Here is a 25,867-nt window from a genome sequence, read left to right on the forward strand (position 1 = left end):
TATTCCTTAAAGGAATTTGGATTAATCCTCCTAATCATAAACAAATCAAACTTCATCTAATTCAGATTCTAAGCTAAATTGGGGAAGTACTGAATTAAAAGTCTCAAAGGATTCGGGAATGAAGCAAGGTAGGTGTCTGCATCATGAAGACACCAATAGATGTCTTCTAAAAAGGAGAATCGGTGTAAGCATAAAGCTAAGCATCAAGGGAATGCGGACAGGTCTGCACCTCTCCAAGTCCAAAGGAAGCAGCCGTAATTCTAACAAAGTGAACACTAACTTAAAGTAGAAAGTTCCAGGAGTATCCATATATAAGCGCGTCACCAAAACGCCCAATTATTTCTCTTTCCCTTAGGGCGCCTCTGCAACATTCATTGATTTTCTCATCCCACAGAGCTCCAACGACCAAGTTAACCTTGAGCACCTTCGCTTATTCATATGTGATGAAAAGGACGCTTCTTCTGCACATTAAATCGTCATGTTCTTGCCAAATTTCTCTTCTGTGACCTCTCTATCTCTAATACACAATACTCCTTTCTCTAAAAAATCACAAATGCTGACCGGCAAAAGATGAACATGAAGAACATGAATATTGTGTTAAAAATAAAGGCCTAGTCGATCTAACATTAATTAAGCATTGTCAATATGCACTTCTAATACATTGGTGCACCCATAAAGTCAGGTTCAATTTAAAACGTGAATAAATGGATTTATGATTACATATGCACTGTGCTTTCAATAAATGCAATCTAGCGAAATACAAATGTAAATGAGAACAACAAATCATGTTAAAGTTAGCCTTTAGAACATACGCATATATAACTCTGTAGTTTCTACAGTGAATATATCTCCAGTAATGTTTTGATGCTTCACTTAATAAGTTCAAGGCACAGACTATATGATGTGGGTTACACATTTGTGTTGCTGCTGTAATGTGTAGAGTCATAACGGAGGCCCCTGCGCCCCTGTGGTTAGGAGGCTCCCAGGCTTCCTTGTTTTTGAGGGGCCCCATTAGCACTTAACCCATGCCTTTGCATGCATTCAATTTTTCAGGAAGCCCTCACTGAATCCAAGACCGATGAATATCTGTGTGATCTGAGAAACGCAGCAACCCCTCATCATATACTACAGGGAGGCGGGGGGAGTTCAACTTTGCGTTACGCTACTACGTAGGGGTGAATCCAAACAGCTCTACATGTCCTGGGCTCTCTAGCGAGCCAGAAACACTGGGGGTGGGGGCCTAATTTACTTTGCAGAAAGGTTGAGAGGAAACATGATTAATCTGCTTTATTCTATAAATGCGGCAGCTTCAAACAAAACAGACATTTTGGCGGTCATTCTGCGGTTACCGCCGAATGGCCGCTCCACGGTCAGGAGACCGCGGCGGCCATTCTGGCTTTCCCGCTGGGCCGGCGGGCGACCGCCAAAAGGCCGCCCGCCGGCCCAGCGGGAAAGCCCCTGCAACGAGGAAGCCGGCTCCGAATGGAGCCGGTGGAGTTGCAGGGGTGCGACGGGTGCAGTGGCACCCGTCGCGATTTTCACTGTCTGCAAAGCAGACAGTGAAAATCTGTATAGGGCCCTGTTAGGGGGCCCCTGCACTGCCCATGCCAGTGGCATGGGCAGTGCAGGGGCCCCCAGGGGCCCCACAACACCCGTTCCTGCCATCACCGCCAGAAACAGGCTGGCGGGAAGGGGGTCGGAATCCCCATGGCGGCGCTGCTTGGAGGATTCCCTGGGCCAGGGGAAAACCAGCGGGAAACCGCTGGTTCCCCTTTTCTGACCGTGGCTTTACCGCCGCGGTCAGAATAGCCCTCGAAGCACCGCCAGCCTGTTGGCGGTGCTTCCGCTGCCCTCCGCCCTGGCGGTCAGAGACCGCCAGGGTTGGAATGAGGGCCTTTGTGTCCATCAAGTACTGAAGAGTAGAAGAGGGGGAACTTGATAAAACCGGGTGTTTTACGGTGTGGATTTTGATAGGGCCTGCATTCGGTTTACTCGGGATTATTAAGGACGCATTGAGCCTCAACAAGACGCTCGCATACAGCTGCCTCCTTTCGGATGTAGTTAATGCAACCTCATGTATTGTTTTTAAGTTGAGGAAGAATGAGTGCTTACAAGACATTGCACGGCGGTGCTGTAATAAAGAGGAGCCCATTTACCACCGCTCTGGCTATTAACAACATTTGGGACAGGAAATGTATTTGTTTTTATGAAACAGGTTGATAATGACTTTTCTTTTAAACACGGCTAATCAGGTATTCCCCTTATCCCATGAAATCGTGACACGTGTGATGTTATGTTATAAAATATATGCCAGCGACTGCGCAAATAAAGTACACTTGTGAAAAATAATCTTGTGACTTTGCATCGCCTTGATTTATTGCCTGCATGGCTTTGATTGTGCTAATCTAAACCGCTTTAGATATTATTTAATTGATCACAACAAAATAGATGAACATTACTGCTGGCACTTGGCGTTTCTTTTTAGCAGCACGTGGATGGTTTTACTTCCTGTACAGGATACTGTTCCGGAACAGTTTGTCTCTCAGTCACATGACAAACATTAGACCACATATTTATCAGATACAGTTTGAGGCAGTGAGTGCACTGTGCGATACTTTAAATAGGATCCCTCCTAACTCATGCTTACCATAAACTGTCAGCATGACGCATCGATGTCAAAATACCAGTTTCACAGTTCTTAACTTCTCAAATTGCCTAAGAGCAGCTATTTCCTACTGCAGAGCCACGAAGCACCATAGACTTGAATTGCACAACCTGTTACCATCCCACACCCAGATTTGAAAGTGTCGAAAATGTTTTTTCCAGAAAAAAACGGTGCAATGAATGTAAAGATATAATTAAGGTTGTTAGTTTGTTTTGGATGCTGTAAAGAGTTGTGTATGCTATGAGACCGGTCTTTACCTAATGAAAGCAACATAAAACTTGTCTTTTGCTGTAATATGCATTTAAGTCGACTGTATTAAGCAAAGTAACTGATGGGACACAGGCTGAACAATCAGTGCTTGTGCCACCAGAGTTAGCAACCCGGGCATACCAAGTAGCTAGTGTTACATCTATGTCACTTTATGTATTGCAGACATTTGTCCTAGTGGCTAAAACATGCATAACTACCACTGCATTTGTGGTGAAAACTCTGAAAGCAATGATGTGTGCTGCTACTACCATTTCCTCTTTATCCACTTCCTCAATCCAGTCTTTAAAGAATGAGGTAAGTCCACCTCCTAGGAGGGCACTTCCTTGTATAAAGCCCTCCCAAAAACAATGTAAGTTCTTCTCATGACTTTCATCTGTCTTCTCGGAAGGCACACAATGTGTCTGTAGTGCAGAGTTTTAGGTCTGGTTTGACAATGCAGCTGGTGTCATACTTTATGTGATCAACAGAAAAAAGAGCTTAATGGGACACTATTAAGAGAGGGGCTTCAGCACTGCCCATATGTTGATCTTCCTCACTACAGAATTTCAATGGTAGATGTTGTGCACTTCTGCTGAAAAAGAGTGCTTGTGTTACACTAAGTATACTCCATTTGGCAGGCCTTAGCTGGTTATGGTGACAACCCAATAATCAATCTTGATTATTTAATTGGGAATAGTTAACTCAGATGCCATCGGTCTTATTTATTTATTATTGTATTGTATTGTAGTATTTGTAAAGCGCATTCCGACTGTAGCATCGAAGCACTGAGGGAGACAGTAAGTCGTAGGGGTCCTGATCCAGGAAATAAAAGACACTAAGACAACCAGAAGGTGCGTTCTACTTAATGCGAAAACAGACAGGTTTTGAGTTGCTTTCTAAAGCGGAGATACGTCTCCTCCAGCCTGATTGATGGCGGAAGTGTGTTCCATAGTCTCGCTGCCACCGCCGAGAAGGCTTTGTCTACCCATCAAGCCAGATGGCAGCGGGGCACCGAGATGAGCTGCAGAGTAGCAGATCTGAGCTGGCGACAAGGCTGGTAGGGCTGTAAAAACGAGCTCAGGTAAGAGCAGCCTGCCTGGTGGTAGGCCTTATATGTAAGGCAAAGTGTCTTAAACTTAATCCGTTTCTCCACTGATAACCAGTGGACCCGTCTCAGGCTCCTGCTGGCCGATGCGGAGCGAGGTAGATCCAGGACAAGGTGGGCCGCAGCGTTCTGAATAAGCTGTAGTCTACGTAGGGCAGCCTTGCTGATGTTCAACATGAGAGCATTACAGTAATCCAATTTAGAAATGACCAAAGCTAGGATAACTATAATTTTAAGTTCATCCTCAAGAAATGGGAAAATTTTCTTTAGCATTTTCATAGACCAGTAGCAACATTTGACCGTATGGTTGACTTGTTGCTCAAACGATAGAGTACTGTCGAATACAATACCAAGATTCCTGGCCGACGATCTCAGGACTGGATACTCATTGCAAGACTTTGGCTACCAGCGTGGGCTCCATAAAAAAGTTATGACAACAACAATAGGCCTGAATTATTTATTGTGAAAAGTATGTGTTTAAAACCAAAAGGCCATCACGGGTGGATTGTTATTATAATGTGTTAAAGCCAGAGGACAGCAATTTTCTAACATGGATTTCCATAGATTACAGTAGAAGGCAAGGGCCTTAGTTACCTCACTGACAAACCCTGTTTTTGTGTAAAGTTTGTGTTTTTAGGCCCAAATTGGTAGTGTACCTGTCAACAGCTGGCCTTTTAACTATCTCTGACTTGATGCCTCTTATCTCACTGATAAAGCCATTTCCTTCAAATTCCACCACTGAAACCAAAATGAAGGAAAAAGCTGGGCTAACTAAAATTAATATGCATACAAAAGAAAACGTAAGTTTCCTAGAGTGACGAAATTGGATGTCAGCAAGAACTCTCTAAGAACTAAGGTAGTTTAAATAGGCTGGAATGTCAGGAGATAACCAGAAACAGCAGGAGGAATCAGGGGTGGACAGGATCCTTCTGGAGTGAGCAACAAGTTTGCAGAGCAACAATCCAACCAGTCACTGCACTGGCTCCTTTTATATGCTGCTAATTATTTGAGCTGCAACAGGGAATGGAAAATACCAGGACCGAATTCACCTTCATATTGAATTGGGAAGGAAATTTCAGAGACATGCATCAAAAATAAAGTAACCCCATAGCAACTTCTGGGACTGAAGCAAAGGATTACTAAAGGAAAGAATCAAAATTATACTTTTCTAAGACATTTGGCCTTCAGCTGTGCACAGCCAAAAAGAGACCATCATAAAATGAACATGTGAGGTAGCAATCAAGCAATCACACCTGACTACTCCTGAGGAAATGCGTGCTGTATGACCTCAAGTCGATGTTTGCAAATCATGGGACACCAGCACTCAAAGCTTTCAAATAGCAGACAAAGCTACCACCATCTGGGGAAGTTCAGGAGGCAAATGTCATGAAATGCCTTATTCCTTAACTTTTATTTTGAGAAAGTGCAACACTGTCCCTTTCCGTGGGTGACCTGGTTTGCCTGGGTTTCGGTGAAAAAAAGTTAACTCAAATGAGAAACATTAATCTGACAAACAGTGTGCCACAATATTTCAGTAGGACAATATCCCTTCCAATCTATAACAAATTGAAAGCTATAATGATGAATGTGAGAATCACATGTGTCATTGATTTCAAACTCTTCTTGACCATTGACCCTAATAGGTGAGTGGAATCGTTCTCTTCTGTCTCAAAGGCTTAGTGAAAGTGTCAGGTTTTAAACAAGTAAATGTAATTTATTTGTTTCAGTGCACACTACAGTTCAATGATGTGTTATCAATCCTTAAACATTTAGGGTGCTGGGAGGTATCATCCCCTGGTGTATGTAGGATTCAACTCAATATAAGCACTGTTTCCACTTTTCACAGTGACTCCATCTGCACACTTTGTAGCAGACTGAGTTATACAATATATCCGTGTAAAAAATTATTTCTTCAGAATAAACTTTGCGTGAACCAGTTAATATGAATGTATTCCGTATGTTCATTAAATTCATTCCTAGAATTTCATACACAGATCTTTATTTTTTTCATATGTGTAACTTCACTTCCAACAGTGATGATTTCAAACAAAGGGCCCGATTTCGAGTTGGGTGGTTGAACTGCCACAGCTCCAATACGGTGGTGGTGAGATGGCCTCACCACCATCGTATTACGATGTTTCCACCGGGCTGACCGGCAGTGCAGCGTTATTGGCGTCTGAGGCCAATGCTATCGCACACAGCACCCTTGGAATGAGCACTGTCTGCTATGGCAGGCAGTGGGCATTTGAGGGTGCTGACAGGGGGGGCCCTGCACTGCTCACAACATGGTTGTGGGCAGTGCAGGAGCCCCCCGGCCACCTCCAGCACTGTCTTTCCTGCCATGAAAAGTCTGGCGGAAAGCAAATTTGTGATCAGCATGGCGGTGTCGATCTCAGCACCGTGTGGCTGACCACGACTTTGACCAGTACCAACCCACCAGGATTCATGATCCCAGCACAGGCAGCGGTCTCCTGGCGGTCAAACCACCAGTATCATAATCTGGTGGTCAAACCACGAGCAGTGTAGCAGTCTGACCCAAACCGCGAGTTTGGCGGTCCAAGGACCACCAAACTTGTAACTAGGCCCAAAAGCCTGAATGCATTTCCAACCCCTGATCCTTCATCAAGAGGTAATTTTTCTCTACAGAACAAAGAAAATTGTGCCAACAGTAAATCTCCTTATTATAATTGATAGAATAATCATGAATGAATCAACTTGATGCAAGAGGATGCTATACCTATACTCCTGGGTTCAAGTGTATCATTGAAAAATGTGAAACTCAATGGTAGATGACAGCCAGTGATACACTAAGTGGAGAAATTCTACAATAATGTGGATAGATGTCCGGTGTGTATATCCTATGGAAACGGGACATTTTAACATCAAATAAAGGACCTCTACCACAAAAAAAGAATAGAGTGCCCAGTATTTCAAAGCTAGTTTCAGTAAATTGTAGAGTGCTTAGTTAACCTGACCAGGTTGACCAGGTTATTAAAAGGTCACTGCCAAATGGTAAAGCGTACTCCCAAATAAATAAAATTACATTAAAGTGCCAATGAAGTGTGGCACTTTAATGTGAAATGAAGATACATTTCACAGGATAACTCCTGTGAAATGAAGATACATTGAAGGTGATTTGCAACATCAGAAGTTTTAGTTGAAACATTTAAACAAGTAATATGAATGGAAGGATGAACTGTCCACAAGGGTGGCAATTGCAAACTAACAGTCTCTGGGTTTATAATAAGAGAGAGAAAATGATCCATTGAATTATGGAGTTAGTCCATACAGTAAATTGAAAAAAGAAGGTGTATAAAAGACAGCAAAAGTTTATTCCCAAGCCTATACTTTGGTGTAGGTCTTCAATGTTCATTGGTCTGCTTATTCTGGACATTTTGAGCCTTTTGCTACATTAATTAACAATTGTTTGCTGGTTTTAGATTTGTAGGATCGCTTAGACAGCTGGAGCAGACATACCAGAAAAAAGAGATGGGAAGGCTCGAGGATGAAATGTCAAAGTAGAATTTAAAGAGTTATAATTAAACTCAGCTTTTAGAAACAGGGATTTTTAATTAATGTGAGAGGTGCTGACAAAGCTGCATTAATAGGTTTACAAAATATGGTTTAACGTTTCCATTTGCCCATTTGTCTGGGATGAAAACCAGGTGAAAGAGCTCTATGAGTTTCCATTATTTCCACCATGGTTCCATAACATTAGTATGAAATGGGGACCATGATATGAAACTTTCTTGGGTGGAAGGCTAGGAAGTTACAAATGTCAGAAAAATACATTTGCCATTTATGTGGCATTGAGAATTTTTGGTAAGGATGTAAAATGAGTCATTTTAGTAAAATAATCCACGGGAAGCATACTAGCAGTTCAACCCTCAGAGGATGGTAAGTCTGCAATAAAATCAGTGGATCCATAAACAAAGGAGTGTAGCCTTACGTCCATGTTTAACATCTACCCTGAGCAAAACCCTTTCTGAGTGGCTCACCCCTACAGTGTGCATTCTTGAGCCATATGTTCAAGCCCTGAACTCAACCACTCACATCTAAGAACCCCCACTTTACATAGTCTTTGCCTGTAGCATTTGATGTTGACTATTGAACATGGCCACGCAATGGTTCACACAACCTTTGCCTTTATTCAGAGATGATTGGCAACAAATGTTGGCTCTAAGCCAAAGCCTACACTGAAACATCTCTCACCAACCAACAACAGATGCTCATGGTCTTTACCCTGGGTAGCGGAGATTACTGCCTGCACCCGAACATTTCTTAATTGTGAATCCCTGCAGGGTACAATGTGCAGACAAAGTTGCCTCCATATAAAAATCTATGTCATACCCATGCTCCTGTCCTCCTACCAACAGCAATCCTATACTATATATGACAATAGCCTGTTTTTTGCCTATTTTGTGATGGTTCATGAAATAATTGGAGCAACAGTGTTATGGGTGATGTCACTCAACACGCCATGAGTGATATAATATGTGAAGTCATACGCAGTGCAAGAAAAGCATGCAGGCTATGGTTAGTTTACTGAACTATCAGTAAAGAATTCTGGTGTTTTTTATGTTTGGTTTGTAACTATAACTGCAATTTAAATATGTTCTTTTTAAATTGATTTCTGAGGTTTTTAAACAAATGTTATGGTGTTATCAGCAAACCTAATCCTAATTTCACTTTAAACACATGTTTTTCAGTGAATGTCTGTGGTTTCATAATCATATACATTGTGGACGGCCTTTGATTGTCTGCAGTAGTGGTGAGACCAATTGTCTCAAATCTGTACACTGCATTGGTAAGGTGCAGGGCCTGGGCTTTGGCGTTGCCCTGCATCCCACTCACTATGACTGTTTGACCTCCATTGCAGACAATTCTTGGCTTTGGACAGCAGGGGTGGATTGCAGGGCCTGACATCTTGTCACACACTGTGTCCCACCCTCAACAGGTTTCCGACCTCTCATGCACAGCCTTCAACTGTACACAGTGGGCATTGCATAGCCAGTTCTTAGTTCTTTTCAGTCTGTGAAGCTTGGCCCTTGTTGGTATGCTGGCTGGGCGGTACCTTGGTGGTGCCATCTTATCCCGACTCAGGGTTGGGCCCAGCCATGAAGCTGGCACTAGTGGTGGTGTACCGGGCAGGCCGTAATAGACTCTTATCAGTTATGCCCCTTTAGTCTGTTAAGCTGCCACCACATGGTGATGCACCAGAATTTTGGTACTAGTGCCTCTGCAGCCAGGCCCCTTGAGTCCGTGAAGCTTGCACTCCTTGGTTGTGTAGTTGGCAGGTAGTACAAATGCACGTACATGGTCAGGTCATCATCTTGGAATGCTTTTTATTAAGTGTTATGAAAGTATTTCAAAATAGTGGCCATGCGTGCTCTTCCATGCAGGCCCACCATGTTGGAATGATTTTTCATAAAGCTTAAAAAGAAGCATACCAGTAACATTCATGTGAGTATGTGCACACATGCAATTACATTAATAGCCATCTTTAAATGTTTGAAAAACCATTCAAAGGTGGTGGCTCAGAACTATATTAGCAGTGGACAGCAGACAGAGCAGTGCGGGAAAGCAGGGGTCGCGGAGTGCTAATTTGCACATTTTTAAATAAAAAGAGCAGAGGAGGCAAGGGAGGTCCTGTGAGGGAACAAGGAGAGAAAGAGAGAGAAAGTAGTCCCTGATGCATTTCCGCTTTCAGCAGTGGAAGGATGCAGCACATCTAGACAAAACACGTTGGGACTGAGATGTTGTAGGAAGTTGGCTCTGTATATACTATTTCAAAGTAAGAAATAGTGTGCGCAGAGTCCAAGGGTTCCCCTTAGAGGTAAGATAGTGGCAAAAGTATATAATTATAATGCTCTATTTTGTGGTAGTGTGGTCGAGAAGTAGGCTTATCAGAGGGTAGTGTTAAGCATTTGTTGTACACACACAGGCAATAAATGAGGAACACACACTCAAAGACTTACTCCAGGTCAATAGGTTTTTATATTGAAAAATATATTTTCTTAGTTTATTTAAAGAACCACAGGTTCAAGATTTACAGTTAATACTTTAAATGTAAGGTACTTCACTTAGATACTTTAGGAACTTTGAATGGAAACAATATCATGTACAGTCTTTGTAAAAATGGCAATAAGCTAATTTTAAAGTGGACACTGCAAAAATCAACAGTTCCTGGGGGAGGTAAGTAAATGTTAGATTAGGAGGTAAGTAAAACACTTACAAGTCTCAGTCCTGGGGCATAGCCAGTCCACCGTTGGGGGTTCAGGGCATCCCCAAAGTTACCACACCAGCAGCTCAGGGCCGGTCAGGTGCAGAGGTCAAAGAGGTGCCCAAAACACATAGGTGCCTTTGGAGGACAGGGGTGCTCTGGTTCCAGTCTGCTAGCAGGTAAGTACCTGTGTCCAGGGGGGCAGACCAGGGGGGTTTTGTAGAGCACTTGGAGGGACACAAGTAGGCACACAAAACACACTCTCAGCGGCACAGGGGCGGCCAGGTGCAGTGTGCAAAGCAGGCGTCGGGTTTTAGGTAGAAAACAATGGTGGGACCGGGGGTCACTCTAGCAGTGCAGGCAGGCACGGGGGCTTCTCGGGACAGCCACCACCTGGGCTAGGTAGAGGGTCGCCTGGGGGTCACTCCTGCGCTGAAGTTCGGTTCTTTCAGGTCCTGGGGGCTGCGGGTGCAGTGTTGGTTCCAGGCGTCGGGTCCCTTGTTAAGGCAGTCGCGGTCAGGGGGAGCCTCTGGATTCTCTCTGCAGGTGTCACTGTGGGGGTTCAGAGGGTCTTCTCTGGTTACTCACGGACTCGCAGTCAACGGGGAGTCCTCCCTGAGGTGTTGGTTTTCTGCAGGTCGAGCCGGGGGCATCGCGTGCAGAGTCTCACGCTTCCGGCGGGAAACGTGAAGGTCCTTGGAAGTTGCTTCTTTGTTGCAAAGAAGTCGCTGGTTTTGAACAGGGCCGCTGTTCATGGGAGTTTCTTGGTCCTGTAGTCCAGGGCAGTCCTCTGGGGCTTCAGAGGTTGCTGGTCCCTGTCAGATGCGTCGCTGGAGTAGGTTTTCGAAGTTGGAGACAGGCTGGTAGGGATGTGGCCAAAGCAGTTGTCGTCTTCCTCCTTCTCTGCAGGCTTGTAGGTCAGCAGTCCTTCTTCTTTCTTCAGGTTGCAGGAATCTGATTTCCTGGGATCTGGGGAGTCCCTAAATACTGAATTTAGGGGTGTGTTTAGGTCTGGGAGGGCAGTAGCCAATGGCTACTGTCCTTGAGGGTGGCTACACCCTCTTTGTGCCTCCTCCCTGTGGGGAGGGGGGCACATCCCTAATCCTGTTGGGGGAATCCTCCAAACTCAAGATGGAGGATTTCTCAAGGCAGGGGTCACCTCAACTCAGGACACCTTAGGGGCTGTCCTGACTGGTGGGTGACTCCTCCTTGTTTTTCTCATTATCTCCTCCAGCCTTGCTGCCAAAAGTGGGGGCAGTGGCCGGAGGGGCGGGCATCTCCACTAGCTGGGATGCCCTGGGGCGCTGTAACAAAAGGGGTGAGCCTTTGAGGCTCACCGCCAGGTGTTACAGTTCCTGCAGGGGGAGGTGAGAAGCACCTCCACCCAGTACAGGCTTTGTTCCTGGTCACAGAGTGACAAAGTCCCTCTCCCCATGTGGCCAGCAACATGTCTGGTGTGGCAGGCTGGCAGAAACTGGTCAGCCTAAACTAGAAGTCGGATAGGTATTCAGGGGGCATCTCTAAGATGCCCTCTGGGTGTATGTTACAATAAATTGCACACTGGCATCAGTGTGCATTTATTGTGCTGAGAAGCTTGATACCAAACTTCCCAGTTTTCAGTGTAGCCATTATGGAACTGTGGAGTTCGTGTTTGACAAACTCCCAGACCATATACTCCTTTGGCTACCCTGCACTTACAATGTCTAAAGTTTTGCTTAGACACTGTAGGGGCATAGTGCTCATGCACATATGCCCTCACCTGTGGTATAGTGCACCCTGCCTTAGGGCTGTAAGGCCTGCTAGAGGGGTGACTTACCTATGCTCAGGCAGTGTGAGGTTGGCATGGCACTCTGAGGGCAGTGCCATGCCGACTTAGTCATTTTCTCCCCACCAGCACACACTAGCTGTGAGGCAGTGTGCATGTGCTGAGTGAGGGGTCCCCAGGGTGGCATAAGACATGCTGCAGCCCTTAGAGACCTTCCCTGGCATCAGGGCCCTTGGTACCAGGGGTACCAGTTACAAGTGACTTACCTGAGTGCCAGGGTTGTGCCAATTGTGGAGACAAAGGTACAGTTTAGGGAAAGAACACTGGTGCTGGGGCCTGGTTAGCAGGGTCCCAGCAGACTTTCAAATCATAACTTAGCATCAGCAAAGGCAAAAAGTTAGGGGGTAACCATGCCAAGGAGGCATTTCCTTACAGATGTTTTTTGGTTGGAACACACAGAATAGAGAAGAGAGTTGTTGAATCAAGATCAGGGAACTGAGAATGACAAGAAAGCCATTGAATCATAAGCAAAGGCCAAATCAAAGCCCTACGTAAGTCTGTATTGGATGCAACAGTTCTGTTGCCAAGGACAGCTAAAGCTGATGGCAAGACTTTAATATAAAGTGGCAAGGCAACGAACATCTGTGTAGGGGCAGCGTATGCAGGAACAAGAGAGTGGCCATATCAGGGCATTTCCTTTGTCAGAACAGTGTGCTGGGAGAGGCAATGGATACAATTTGCAACATGGTGAACTTCTTGCAGTTTGGCCTGGGTATATACAAATATTTTGTTGTGCAAATGCGGCATGCACATTTCCTCTGTGGTTTTGCTATATGTATTGTTGCATGCAAATGTGCAGACATCTCAACTTCTACCCCACCATTTCAATTTGCATTCATTCAGTCCTGGTCAACCTTTCAACAACCTCTACAGCTGACATGCAACCAAGGGCAGAGAGTACATGTGCTTTGCAAGGTCTGATAATGAAACCGCAGTCTTAAATATTTTGTGTCGAAATTTAAGTAAAAAGGAACATTCTATTCTAAAATTAGTGCTGCTTTTGTGGATGATTTAGAATTTAATGTTATGGTAGCCAAGCGGATTACTGTAAGCACAGTTTATCAGAAAGCACTTTTGTATTCATTTTGGAAGTACACATTGCTGTTTCACCTAACCCCCTACTTTCTGCCTCTGTACATCCTCTTTATTTATGTAACAGCAAGAAACCTGAATTATAGTAGTGCTCTTGATAACACATAATACCATACTATAATGTAGTATGCTATATTATAACAACATGCAATGGCATGGCATAACATAACGTGACATGCCATAACATAATATAACAGCATAACATGACAGAAAATACCATGAGAAGTACAGCGTGCAGCAATGGAAATGTCTATAAAGAATGTTACTCACTATACTCTACACATGCATGCAGCATTAGGTCTTCCCAGTGGGTCTTCATGGCTCAATATTAGTATGACTGTGTAGAGGAAGTATACATAAAGGACCAAAGTCTAGAAGAGATTTTCTGACATGGCTACAGCTCTGTCTTCTGCTACACTGACTATATTATAGAAAGCAAAGGGAAACAACTGTTAGAGAGGGAAGAAAGATTGAACCGAGCAAAAAGAAGAAGACTAGGAAGGAAAAGGGGGTAATTGCAATATGTGTAGGGTAAAAACAGTCTTCAGTGGCAATATGGGCTACATTATTCTTACTGGAGCAGGGTCAAGACTGATTTGCATATGGCTAGGTCCAAACTGAGGTGCCATGGTGCGCAAAATAATGATGGATTTGGACGCGGCTCAGAGTAATTGCCGGTGACTGAGATTAATTGAAGCATTCCACCCCTCACTTTTTTGTATACTTCAGTGGGACCCTAAGTGGGACTGGCATGCCCAGAAGTGGGTCCTGTGCACACTTTATGACTAGAACCAAGCTATACCTGACTGATGAGCCCTAATACGTGTGAAACTGGTCTTGGGATGCTTGTGTTCAGGAGCAGAGCTGGCTAGAAATTTCGGGCTGGGCAGTTCCTATTAGGCCAGGGTCAAGCTGGATTTGCATATGGCTTGGTACAAACTAAGGTGGCATGGTGTTCAATATACTGATGAACTAGGATACAGACTTGAGTAATCACCAGCAGCGAAGATTGCAAGATTAGAATCTAGCTCAGTTCACAAATTATACCACTGGTCACAAAAATACTGGTTGTATTTTGCGATCGGTGTTGAGTTAATCTGTCCCTGTTTCCGTTCCCCATTCCGTGTTGGTTTAGCCAAATAAAACTCAATATTAGAACAACTTCTTGGTCCCTGCATCCTATTCATGGCTTTCTCTGCATGTGTCCTCAGTAAGAATTCATAGTTCTTCTTGAGTATGCTTCTCACAATTGTATTCTTTCCAATCTTTGTAAGGGTTCATATGTCTTCTCAGTGTACTATTTATACATGTACCTTTGGGTGGAATAATTGCTTCTAATTTCTGCAACACAGATTTAGGGATGACTTAGGGCCTGATTACGAGTTTGGGTGGTCAGTCTGCCTGAACTTCAATACGGTGGCGGGGAGATGACCTTCAAGCAAGCGTCCTCCCCACCATTGTATTACAATGTTTCCGCTGGGGCTGACGAGTGGAAACAGTGCTGCGGCATTCACCTCGGCTCCCTCAGGAAGCCAAGGCCAATGCCTTCGCACATAGTACCTTCGGGATGCGCACTGTCTTCTACAGCAGACAGTGTACATTCCAAGGGTGCTGACAGGGGGGCCACTGCGCTGCCCATGCCATGGGCATGGAGAGCGCAGGGGCTCCCCTGTGGCCTCAACTCGGCCTTTCCACCAGCTTTTTCATGGCGGGGACCCTGTCATGAAAAGGCTGGCAGAAAGAAAAGTCGTAATCAGCAAGCCGTGGCCGACCATGACATTCACCGCAACCAACCAGCTGGAATCCCTGATCCCAGCGGAGGAGGCAGTGTCCTGGCAGTTCGACCACCAGGATTATGGTGGTTAAACTGCCACCGTGAGTTTGGCGGTCCTAGGAATACCAAACTCATAATCAGGCTCTTAATAATTGCATTTGGAAACGTGCACCCTTCCTCCCCCTTTATTGAAACTCCATTCTTTTATCATGTCTAGATCAAGGACAGAAAACAATATTTATTGACAACATTGAAATAGTTAGTTTTACTAATCATTTCACTCATTTGCTCTTGCATTCCAGTTTCTGACTGCCTACTCTAATTGGGTGTATTAATATACTGTGTAGCTACTACAAGTAGGGGCACTCCATAGACTGCACTACATTGTGGGTCACTACATCATCAAGGTAAGTTTAAGTGTAATTTACCATTATCCTGATCCCTTTTATGTTGCCCCTACAATTACCTCAACATTTTTAATTCTGTTAAAATAATTACTGTTCTTCCCTTCGTGTATATTTAACTTTTTAATGAGAACGAAATGTTTCATTTTTTTATTCCTCTTCCATTTGAGTTTTCTATTTAATGCAAATATGTGTCCTTGTCCCTCCTGTAATAAATACCCACAAACTATTTATCCTAATTTCCAGTGCCACACCCTAACACAATCTTAACTATGAATTTTTATTTTCGTATTTAATTTTCACCTTTTTACCCAGTATATTTAACTTGTTTTTTTTTCTTTAAATTTATAATATAATAATAATACATTTGTACTATTGTTAGTAAATGTCTGTATTAACAACTCAACATTATTATCACTATTTACGATATTAGCCCACAATTCCCCGTTTTTTATTCTACTTGATTTTAACATGTTACTATTGAGTACTAACACCAACAATAACATTTAAAAGCACATATTAGTGGGGTGCTAGCCAGTCCTTCTTTAATTGCATTGTAAACGTTTACTGAGTATATTCAAATGAAATAAGTTATCCATTGAAATGCTTTTAATTAATTCATTTAAAGTGTATTGTTTAATATTACTACGACTTTTGTGTCTCACCTACCGACAGCCTTTAGTTGGCTGTTGTGGCTGGCCTATTGTGAAGAAGACCAAAACTTACAGGAGCAGCCTTTTGTTTACCATTGGTTGACTGTCTGGGTAATCTTATTGGCTTGATTCTTATTCAGTGGTCTTCTGTCTCTTCTCGTGGTATCTCTCCCAGGGTGTCAAACTTCTTTACCGTCCTTTAGTTGAGATGATTTGTGTTCTTCCACAATGCCACCTGAGGGAATTACTTTTTTCTTTTGTTTTCAGCACTCCATAGGAGTGCATTTTCTTGCTCTCTCTTCTATGTGCAGCTCACGACCCTTCTATGTTGTGTGTGTTGCCCCTCCCTAACCCCAGTTTGTCTGTTGCTTCCATCAGCTATTTTTTAAATCCCTCTTTCCAATCTATTCCCGTGCTCCTCTACTTCCCTTTTACCGATGGCTTGCACCATGGCTTTGACTTGCTGCTATATTACTCCTTTTCCCCTCCTCATCACAATGTTTTAAACAAGTTTTTTTCCTTAATGCAGATTAGGAACAACATTGGCAAAAAGCATTGCCGGAGCCAATAGTTCAGGTAAAGCCATTGAAAAGTGAGACCTGTTGGCTTTGCTAATGCTTATTCACTGTGTTAATTAAATTAATGTACATGCTCTTCTATTTATACTTGAACATTACTAAGTAGTCCCTGGCTATGTGGTGATCACATTGATACAATGTAATATTCTGTTGATGTAGCAGTGACGATGCAGTTGGGATATACTCTCTTGGTTTCTTGAAACGGAACATGTACAGAGTTGACATGAATTGGAACAGGCTAATCCAAGCTGCAACTATATATTGGTCAGCGGGCATGTCATCAAAATGGTTGAAACTGCTCACTTTAATTAATTTATTGCGTGGATACCAATGGACAGTCATAACTTTGAAATGGTTTGTGTAGTGAGTCCTAAACCCAGGGCTGCTAGTGATAAGCAATGTATATGTGTGTAACAATGGAAGGACTGCTTGATTAAAACATAGGATCAGACTGACCTTTTGGGCAGTCAGGCATTGTCGGAAGGGCTGGTCTGAGAGGCCACCATGTGGGCCATTTTATATCTATGAGCTGGTCTGTTTTATGGTCTGGTGAGCAGGTTTTTACTGTAGATTTCGCTGATATTGCTACAACATTGCCAGCAGCAAGCACAAATGCATGCAATCTTCCATTCCTTGCAAAACGCCTGGACAGCATGTCTTTACCTGTTGAAAACGACCTCGATTTGAAAATATGAAGTACTTTTTTATCCCATCCCATCAGTCGCTGTTGCAACACATCGCAGACCCACCATGGCCTTTTATTTGTCCTATGCTAGCCTTACTGCAACCTCCATACCAGAAAGACATCATTGAAGTTTATGACTTGGAACATTAACAGTCTTAATGACAGTATTAAATGGACTGCGGTCCTGTGCTTTAATAAAAACCATTACCAGCCCTGCTGTTTCTTCAAGAGACACACATGCTTGGAACTGGCTGTCTGTCTGTAGTTAGGTATGGCTAAGACAGAATATATTGTGCCGGTCACACTTGGGATCCCAGGGAGTTGGGATACACCTTCGCATATTATTCCCTGAACCTCAGATCTAGAAGGGATGTATGTGCATGTGGAGGTGTTCCTGGAAGGTAGACATTGCAACATCCTGAGCGTGTATATCCTGCCCCATCGCCTCTGAGCTTCCCTAACCAGCATTTGGCAAGTTAATCTTGACCTTCCCCCAGGTCCTACCCTCCTCAGCGGAGATTTCAACAATGTGATAAATCCCAACCTTGACATGAGAGGGGAAAGATCGATAAGTCCCCACCCTTCTGCCTCACTGACTGGCTGGGCAACGTCTCTGGGCCTATGTGACACCTGGAGGATGTGTCACCTGAGGCTAGCTGAAAACCCCCATTTGTTCATGGCTCACAGTATTCTATCCAGGATCGACTATGCCTTCCTACTGGCCACAGAGCTCCCCAAAGTTCATTTCACACGCATCCTACCCAGGTGCATTTCTGACCACGCCCCAGTGGTACTACAATATGGCTGGTATACAGCAGGCCATAGGCCTGTCTAGTACCTCAAAGCCTGGTGCCTGGTTGATGAGCAAAGTACTGATCACCTTTCCCATTAACTCAATGCCTATTTTGACCTTAACAAGAACTCGCTAATCTCTAAGGGCACTGTGTGGATGGCTGGCAAAGTGGTTATATGGGGCAGTGCCAAAGCCTACCTCTGGGGACAAGCTCACACCCGTAACTATCCATGCCTTGCAACAGTTGGAGAACTGTGAAACCACTCTCCATCAATTATGTCTGGAGGAGGCCAAGCAGTATTGGGTGGCCTCTACCAGATGGGTCTATGAATGAGGAGACAAGTCTGGGAAACTCCTCTACTGGTTGGTGACCCATGATCCTGTGTTGTGACTAATTCTGACAGTTCAGGCTGCTTCGGTTGTACATCTTGCTTCCTCAGTAGACATTGCATCAGAATTTGCTGTATATGATAGATACTTTTTTTTAAAATGTCTTTATTGCATTGATAGTATAACATATGACACAGGCATAGGAGATATACCCGTGCCTCACACATTTGCAATTAACTACAATTCATAACAAAGAACATGTGGGGTAACCAGACGCAGGCTTAACAGTTCCACTTACCTACGTTACAGCACTTAGCGAGATTGTTATATAACTCGCAAGTGCTCAAGACACTGACCTTGAACATCCATGCCCGTTGGCTTCTATACAGTATTGGGGCCCTGTAATCCAGAGTGTGTGTCTGTTCGACCTATCCATTTGTACAGGCATGTAACATAGCTAATCTGAGTAGCTATTGACACCTATCCTCAGTGATTGTAGCAGGGGAATCAAGCCGATCTGACTCACGTGCCAATGGAGCGGAAAGATCCGCTAACATGAGTTCCGATTGTGTCGCGAGGGGATACTTGCGCAGCCCCAGAGCATCCTCAAGCCGGAGAGCCGCATACTCTGCACTCGCCCAGAGAAGGAGGGTGCCCATGCCTCATATGTCGGCAACTCAGAAGCCCACCACTTGCGAGTTATAAGGCATTTGGCTGCCACAAGCCGTAAATCCAAAAAGCTGGAAGTGGCCTTCAGCCTCCTGCCCCCAGGGAACAACCCCAGAACACACACCTCCCATGTCAGCTGTAAGGGTCGATCTACACAATGCATTAAGCGCGCTAAGATTAAGGACCAGTAATGACTCAGAGTGGGGCACAACCACAGCATATGCAGAAGTTCTACTCCTATGCTTTGACAGTGCGGGCAGGCGGCACCCACACGGGCAACATATCTGTTGATTTTCCCCAGTGGGAGATAAGCTCTTTGAGTCACATAATATTGGATGAGCTGGAACCGCAAATTACGCGGGACATATGTGGGAGTTTCCAATATCGTAACCCATTCTTTGTCTGTGAAGGGCCCCCCTTGTCCTCCTCCCAGCTCACCCGAAGAGCCACCAGTGGTTCGGATGTATGCAGCAGTAGAGAGTCCACCAACCAGTGTACAATGTACCCAGTCTCTAAAGACATGCATATTTTCTAGCGTGTAGTGTGTCTGGTGTTCCACGGTGATGTCGCCCCAAGCCCACTGCAAGGCCCCCCCGATAGAGCCATGCAGAAGAAAGGTACCTGCACCCAAACCAGTAGACTCCCTCAGTGTGTCATGAGTTTGGAGGGTGCCATCTGTGTACAGATCACCTGGTGTGTAGACGTCTGCGGCGTGCCAATCCGTGAGTTCTGCCGCCGATGTGACACATGCGCCGCGGGGCGTCCCCAGGAGCGGAATGTCTGGTGCATAGGGAATAATTTTCTTTCTAAGGCGGCAGCACCTGCGGAAACAACAATGGGTTAATTTCAGCAATAGGGGCTCTGGTGCTACAGACTTAGCACAGGGATGAAATAAATGAAGTAGTTTACCTCGTGACCCTGCTGGCCGGTCAGTTGCTGTATCTGCTAGCTGTCTTTAAGAGAACCAATTGGCCACCCGCTGTAGCTGCGCAGCTAAATAATAATGCTCCAAATTCGAGTTTCAAAAAGGATACTCTGCAGCGGGACGTGTCCCAGACTAAGCTATGCATGTCACACTCCATAAAGCAGAAGAAGGAGGTCAGTATGTAGAGAGGTAGGCTCACAAAATAATACAATAGTCTAGGCAGCACTATCATCTTGACAATTGCCACCCTGCCCATGACTGTCAGAGGTAACGACTTCCAAAACGTAATTTGACGGTGTAAGCCTGAGACATCTTTTGTCAGGTTCCCGTCAAACATATCAGTGTCAGTGTGATATACCTGCACTCCAAGGTATCTGAAGGTGTTGGGTTGCCACGAGAGGCCAGGCATTATAGAAGTTAGGCCTGAATCAGATACAGTGGGCGAATTGAGAAAACACAGGACTTAGCCCAGTTTACCTGTAAACCAGACACCCTCGTACTAGAAGGTTGTCTGCGTATAGAGAAACCGCATGAGTCCCATCCCCCGCGGTATTCCCCAGGTCCGACCTGCTTTGCGTAATGCAGCTGCCAATGGCTCCACTGCAAGTGCAAAGAGCAAGGGGGACAGAGGACAACCCTGCCTCGTGCCCTTCCTGATGTTAATGGGGGCCGACAGAAGACACCCCGTTTTGGTTCCGGCCGATGGATGCGCATACAATAATTTCACCAGTTGTATAAATCAGGGGCCAACACCATACCTTGGCAGGATGGCAAAAAGGTAACGCCATTCCAGCGAGCCAAACGCTTTCTCCAAGTCGATCACTAAACAACCAGCACGTGGCCAGCGACAGGGGGCAGACCTCAGTATCCAGAAGAATCTGCGGATGTTGAGGGACGTTGTGCGGCCCGGCACAAAGCCGTTTTGGTCCTCATGAACTAACGCAGGTACCAGCTGAGCCAGTCTCATTGCGACAACTTTGGCTAATATTTTATAATCCGTGTTTAGGGGTGCTAATGGTCTGTAGGAGTGTAGACTGGTTGGGTCTTTGTGCGCTTTCAAAAGGGAGACTAGAGTGGCCTCCCTTAATGTATGGGGTAAGCATGACGATGCTATGGCTTCTTCATTTAAGGTGAGCAATTTGGGTGCTAATTAAGGGGAGTATGCCTTATAGAACTTGCCTAGTAGACCATCCTGGCCAGGCGTCTTACCGTTTGCCAGAGAACCAATAGCTTCCTGTATCTCTGATATCAGAGGAGGGCTGTCCAGTTCTGCACACTGTTCGCCCGTGACTCGGGGTCAGATGCAACTCAGTGAGGAATAGCTCGATGTCATCAAGAGACGGACTGGGGTCAGTATCATATAAAGACCTATAATGTGTGTGGAATGCTGTGTGTATTGAATTTTGCGTGCATAGCAGATCATCTGACTGTGCACTTATCAATAGTACCGCTCCAGGGGAAGACTCCTGGCGTATCAACCGAGTACGTCAAACACAGCTCCCAGAGACGTCGCTTAACTGCCAGGAAGCTATTGCGTTGCCTCTGCACCACAAGCGTGTAGTCAGGGAAAACCATCACTTTGGCACTGTCTACCCGTACTTCTGCCAGGGAACGGATCTCCTTTATCACCATATTCCTATCACTGTATTGAAGGAAGCGTATCACCATCGGCAGCGGGGCAGCACCCACCGGGGGGGGATGGCGTGATACTGTATGCGTTCGTTCAATGGAGAAAAATCGGCCTGGTGCGTCCGAGGGGATAACAGTGCACAGCCAGCCATCGATGAATTGCACGGAATTCATCCCCTCAGTGCCTTCCGGCAGGCCCACCAAGCGGACATTGTTCCTACGGGACCTGCCCTCCGCGTCTTCTGCATGTTGCTCCAACACTCCAGCAGCGTATTATTCAACTTATCTATCCTGGGCGGCAGTGGCGTCACAGTGTGTTCCATCAGCATCACCCTGTCTGCTAGTTTCCTATGATCTGCTTGTAATAGACCCAAGTCCAACAACACTGAATCTATTTTGGACTCTGAAGAAGTACGAGTGTCATCAATAGCAGTTAGTACCGCATCTAGCTTGCCCTCCAGGGAACCGGGGCGCTCTGAGTTGGTCATGTCTGTCATTGGCTGTGGCTGGGACCCTTGATGCTGCGACACCGGCGACTGCCCCAGTTCGCTGGTCGACCCATGTCCCACAGCGCAGAACCGTTCTTAATCCAGCACGTCAGTGCAATGGGTCTTGTCCCCACTTATCTGCGCTCAAGTCCATAACGTGGAGCCCGCTACGAGGTCACAGCACTAGGAGGAGTGTTCTGCTGATGATATACACCACTTGTAGAGACAAAAACATGGATAGTGCGTCTCCTCCGGTGGCGATTAAGTAATGTGCCCTCCAGAGCCCATCACTCGATAGCAGTACATCCAACCCGTCGGCAGGCTCTGCGCTGTGCTAATGGTAAGGTCTAGGGTCTCCAACACCTGCAGCCACCACAGTTTGTGCCCACTCAGTAGGACACACCCTATGCCGAGCTCACGCAGTCTAGTGCCCCACTTTCACAAGGGCATCAATCCCGTGGCCGTCGGGTCACATCTGTGGCTTGCGCCCAAGGTGCCAGCGACAGTTCTTGCCTCATGCTTCCTGCAAGGGGGCCCCTCCACAGAGGGCTATCCCTAGGGGCCAGCCGCTCACCTCGACCCCCACCACTCCTCTGCTGCGCCCTTGGTCCACGAGACCCAGGGGTTGTAGACAAACCCCTTTTTCTTCCCTCCTCAGTGCACCCCCCCCTGTGCCCAGCGCACTTCACGGTCCGCATGCGGCACTCACCGCGCTCAAGTCACCCCACCGGCGTTATGCCGGGCTTGTCCCTGCTGCTCTGCACTGTCTAGGAGGCCATCCAGGTCCGGCGAGGCAGCTCACAGTTACGCGAGTCCAACGATGGCGCTGCGCAGCATTGCAGTCTGTGCGACTTTTTTTTTCCTTTCTCATCCCCTGGGCTGCAGGCTGCTTCGTCACAGAGGAGCCCCACAGCTCCCAGCAGCCGACCAGGGCCGTTGCGTGCCGGATTCCAGTGCTGCAGCCTCTCAGCAGCCTCACAGCGCTGCCGATATCAAGGAGCAGCCCCCAGATCGTCCGTGACGTCAGAAGTAACGAATGGCGGTGTGGAGCTCCTCTACAGAGCTCCCGCCATGTTGGCTCCACAAGCCACGCCCCCAAATATGATAGATCCTTATATGATTATTGCCCGCCCTGATTGCGAGGACACCCACCCATCGATAGCGGACCCATCAATGGCCACCCTGACAAGCAAAGACTGAGCGGCTCTTGAACATGCTCTGATTGTTGAGCATATAACTGATGCTATCAGTGACCTCCACTCAGACAAGACGCCTGGGCCAGACAGCTTTCTGATTGCATATTATAAGAAATTTCTTTTAATATTAGAACCCCATCTTTTCAGCTTTTATTTGGAAGTTGTGGACATGGGCCACTTCCCCGCCGAACTCTATCTCTCCACAATTGTTGTCCCTGTAAACCAGGCAAACTCCTGGACACGTTCATCATACTGTCCCATCTCTCTTATTAAAGTGGAAATCAAATCTTTGGCAAAATCCTTGCCAGTTGACTCTAGCTGTTACTATCATCCCTCATTCATCCAGACCAGCGTGGCTTCATACCCCACCAAAGTACTAGACATTGCATCCGCTGGGTACACATTACTTTGGAGCACTGATGATGATTAGGTGACCCAGCTGCACTTAAGTTTTTGAATTTTGAGAAAGCATTTGACTCATTGGATTGGGGCTTCCTGACGCAGGCCCTCTGTTTATGTGGTTTGAACCATGTTTCCAGTTCTCATTAAAGTGCTCTATGTTCATCCCCGGGCACAGGTAAAAGTCAACTGCTTTATATCTTCTCCTTTTGAGATCTGGAGGGGTGTCAGGCAGTGCTGCCCACTCTCCCCACTACTCTTTGCCCTGGCTATTGAACACTGGCAGTCTGGGTTGGCTGTGATACTCAAGGTGGGGCTTTCAATGGCAGAACTGCCCAACGATCTGCATTACACTGTTTGTCAGCGACGTACTGTTCTTCCTGTGCCAGCCTCACATCACTGGACACCAGCTTCTTCAGATGCTCTGCATTTATGGCAATGCATCGGGGTTGGTGGTTAACTGGGATAAATCATTCCTCTTTCCTGTTTGGTCTGGCTAGGAGGTAGTTGACTGGAAAGTCTGCGTTTCCATGTATAAATTAAGCTTCCCCTACCTGGAGGCGACTATCGCCCTGGAGCTGGGTGCTCACCTGGAACTTGAACTTAACACCATTGCTATGCCGAACTCATCGGTACCTGACCAAATGGGTGACCCTCGCTCATAATCTCCTGGCAAGAGTGCAGATCTTCAAAATGATTGCACTTCCACGACTAATTTACACTTTGAAAACTTTTCGTCTCTTCGTCCCCCAATCCTGGTTTAGCTGCATGGCTGAGGCGATATGCTCCTTTCTGTGAGCAAATAAGACTCCAGCCCTTCTGAACTGTGGCCAGTCACCCTACACTGGGGGCATGGGGATGTCTGACGCTTGGCTATGCTGCTGGGCCTCACAGTTTCTTGCTATCAATGACTGGATATTTGGGCACCCCGACGACCCTGCATTCGGCCTGGAAATCTCACTGCTGGGTCAACAGTGCATACTGTAGTACTTATATGGTAATAAGACTTCTTGTTCCCTGCCTGAGACCACAAGGATCACTCCTTGTGCTTGCGATGGGCCCTCCAACAGCTTTGGTAGTGCTGACGCAGGTGACCCCCTTTTGGTTTGGCTTTTGGATACTCCATTCGCCACCTTGCAGGGATTCCATTGCTGGGATTTCATAGGCATCTCCCAACTCAGGGACATTTGGAGAGTTCCCATATGTAGAGCTCCAGGATTTTCAGGAGGAATTCAACCGAATTTTACAGATACCTGCAGCTCTGTCACACACTGGCAAAGTATCATTCGTTGCTGCAGGACTTGCGAGAACATAGTCCCCTCAAATCCCCAAAACTCTCATCATCACGGAATCGCAGTGGCATCTCGCAAATATACCACTCCCTGATAGTGCACTCACCTGAAACCTTGGCAGCCCTATGGCCCAAGTGGCAACACTGGATTGGTGACTTCAACGATAGCGGCTGGAGGGATGCCTGAGTTGCCCCAAGGGATCTGGTTATCTTCTTTCATTTACACCTAATTCAACTAAAATTTCTTCATATCGCATACTATAACTTAAGATGGCTTTGGAGAATGGGCGCTCTTCCTACCCCTGCCTGCCCTCGGTGTGCAGCCGTTGACAATGACTTCTTCCACATGGTATGGGCTTGTCCAATCATTGCTAAATTCTGGTCTTCCATCTTCACAACACTATCTGAGATTCTGAAGTCTCCTCATGTGGCCTTGTCGAGTATCTGGAGGATGCTGAGGGACCCAGGGGTGAACGTACGCTGGTAGGCATTGGCACTAATGTGGCCAAATGTGATATTACCCGCCACTGGACATCCCCCACCCCACCAACTCTTACAGAATGGAGTTCCATGATGGACTGGTGAGGAAAGGCTCAAGAGCCAACCTATACAGCTTGTAAGCATGGGAAGATCTGGAGAGGTGATGGGGGTACTGCTGACTTGATGGTGAATGATGTGTGAGCCATATACTTTTTTATTGTCTGGTGTTGCGATTGTGATTTAATTATGCACATACTGTGAACTATTTTTGACCTCTGTTTGAAAATTAATAAAATCTAGTTTATAAATGGAGAGAAAGGCTGCTGTTGCTGTGTGCCACTTCATTGGGTAATGTATTTCATGACCATCCAATGCCAAAATATGTTGCCTGTAGCTGAACTTAGATCTTTCTAG

The sequence above is a fragment of the Pleurodeles waltl genome, chromosome 2_2 (assembly GCF_031143425.1).
Source record: "Pleurodeles waltl isolate 20211129_DDA chromosome 2_2, aPleWal1.hap1.20221129, whole genome shotgun sequence".
Taxonomy (NCBI): Eukaryota; Metazoa; Chordata; class Amphibia; order Caudata; family Salamandridae; genus Pleurodeles; species Pleurodeles waltl.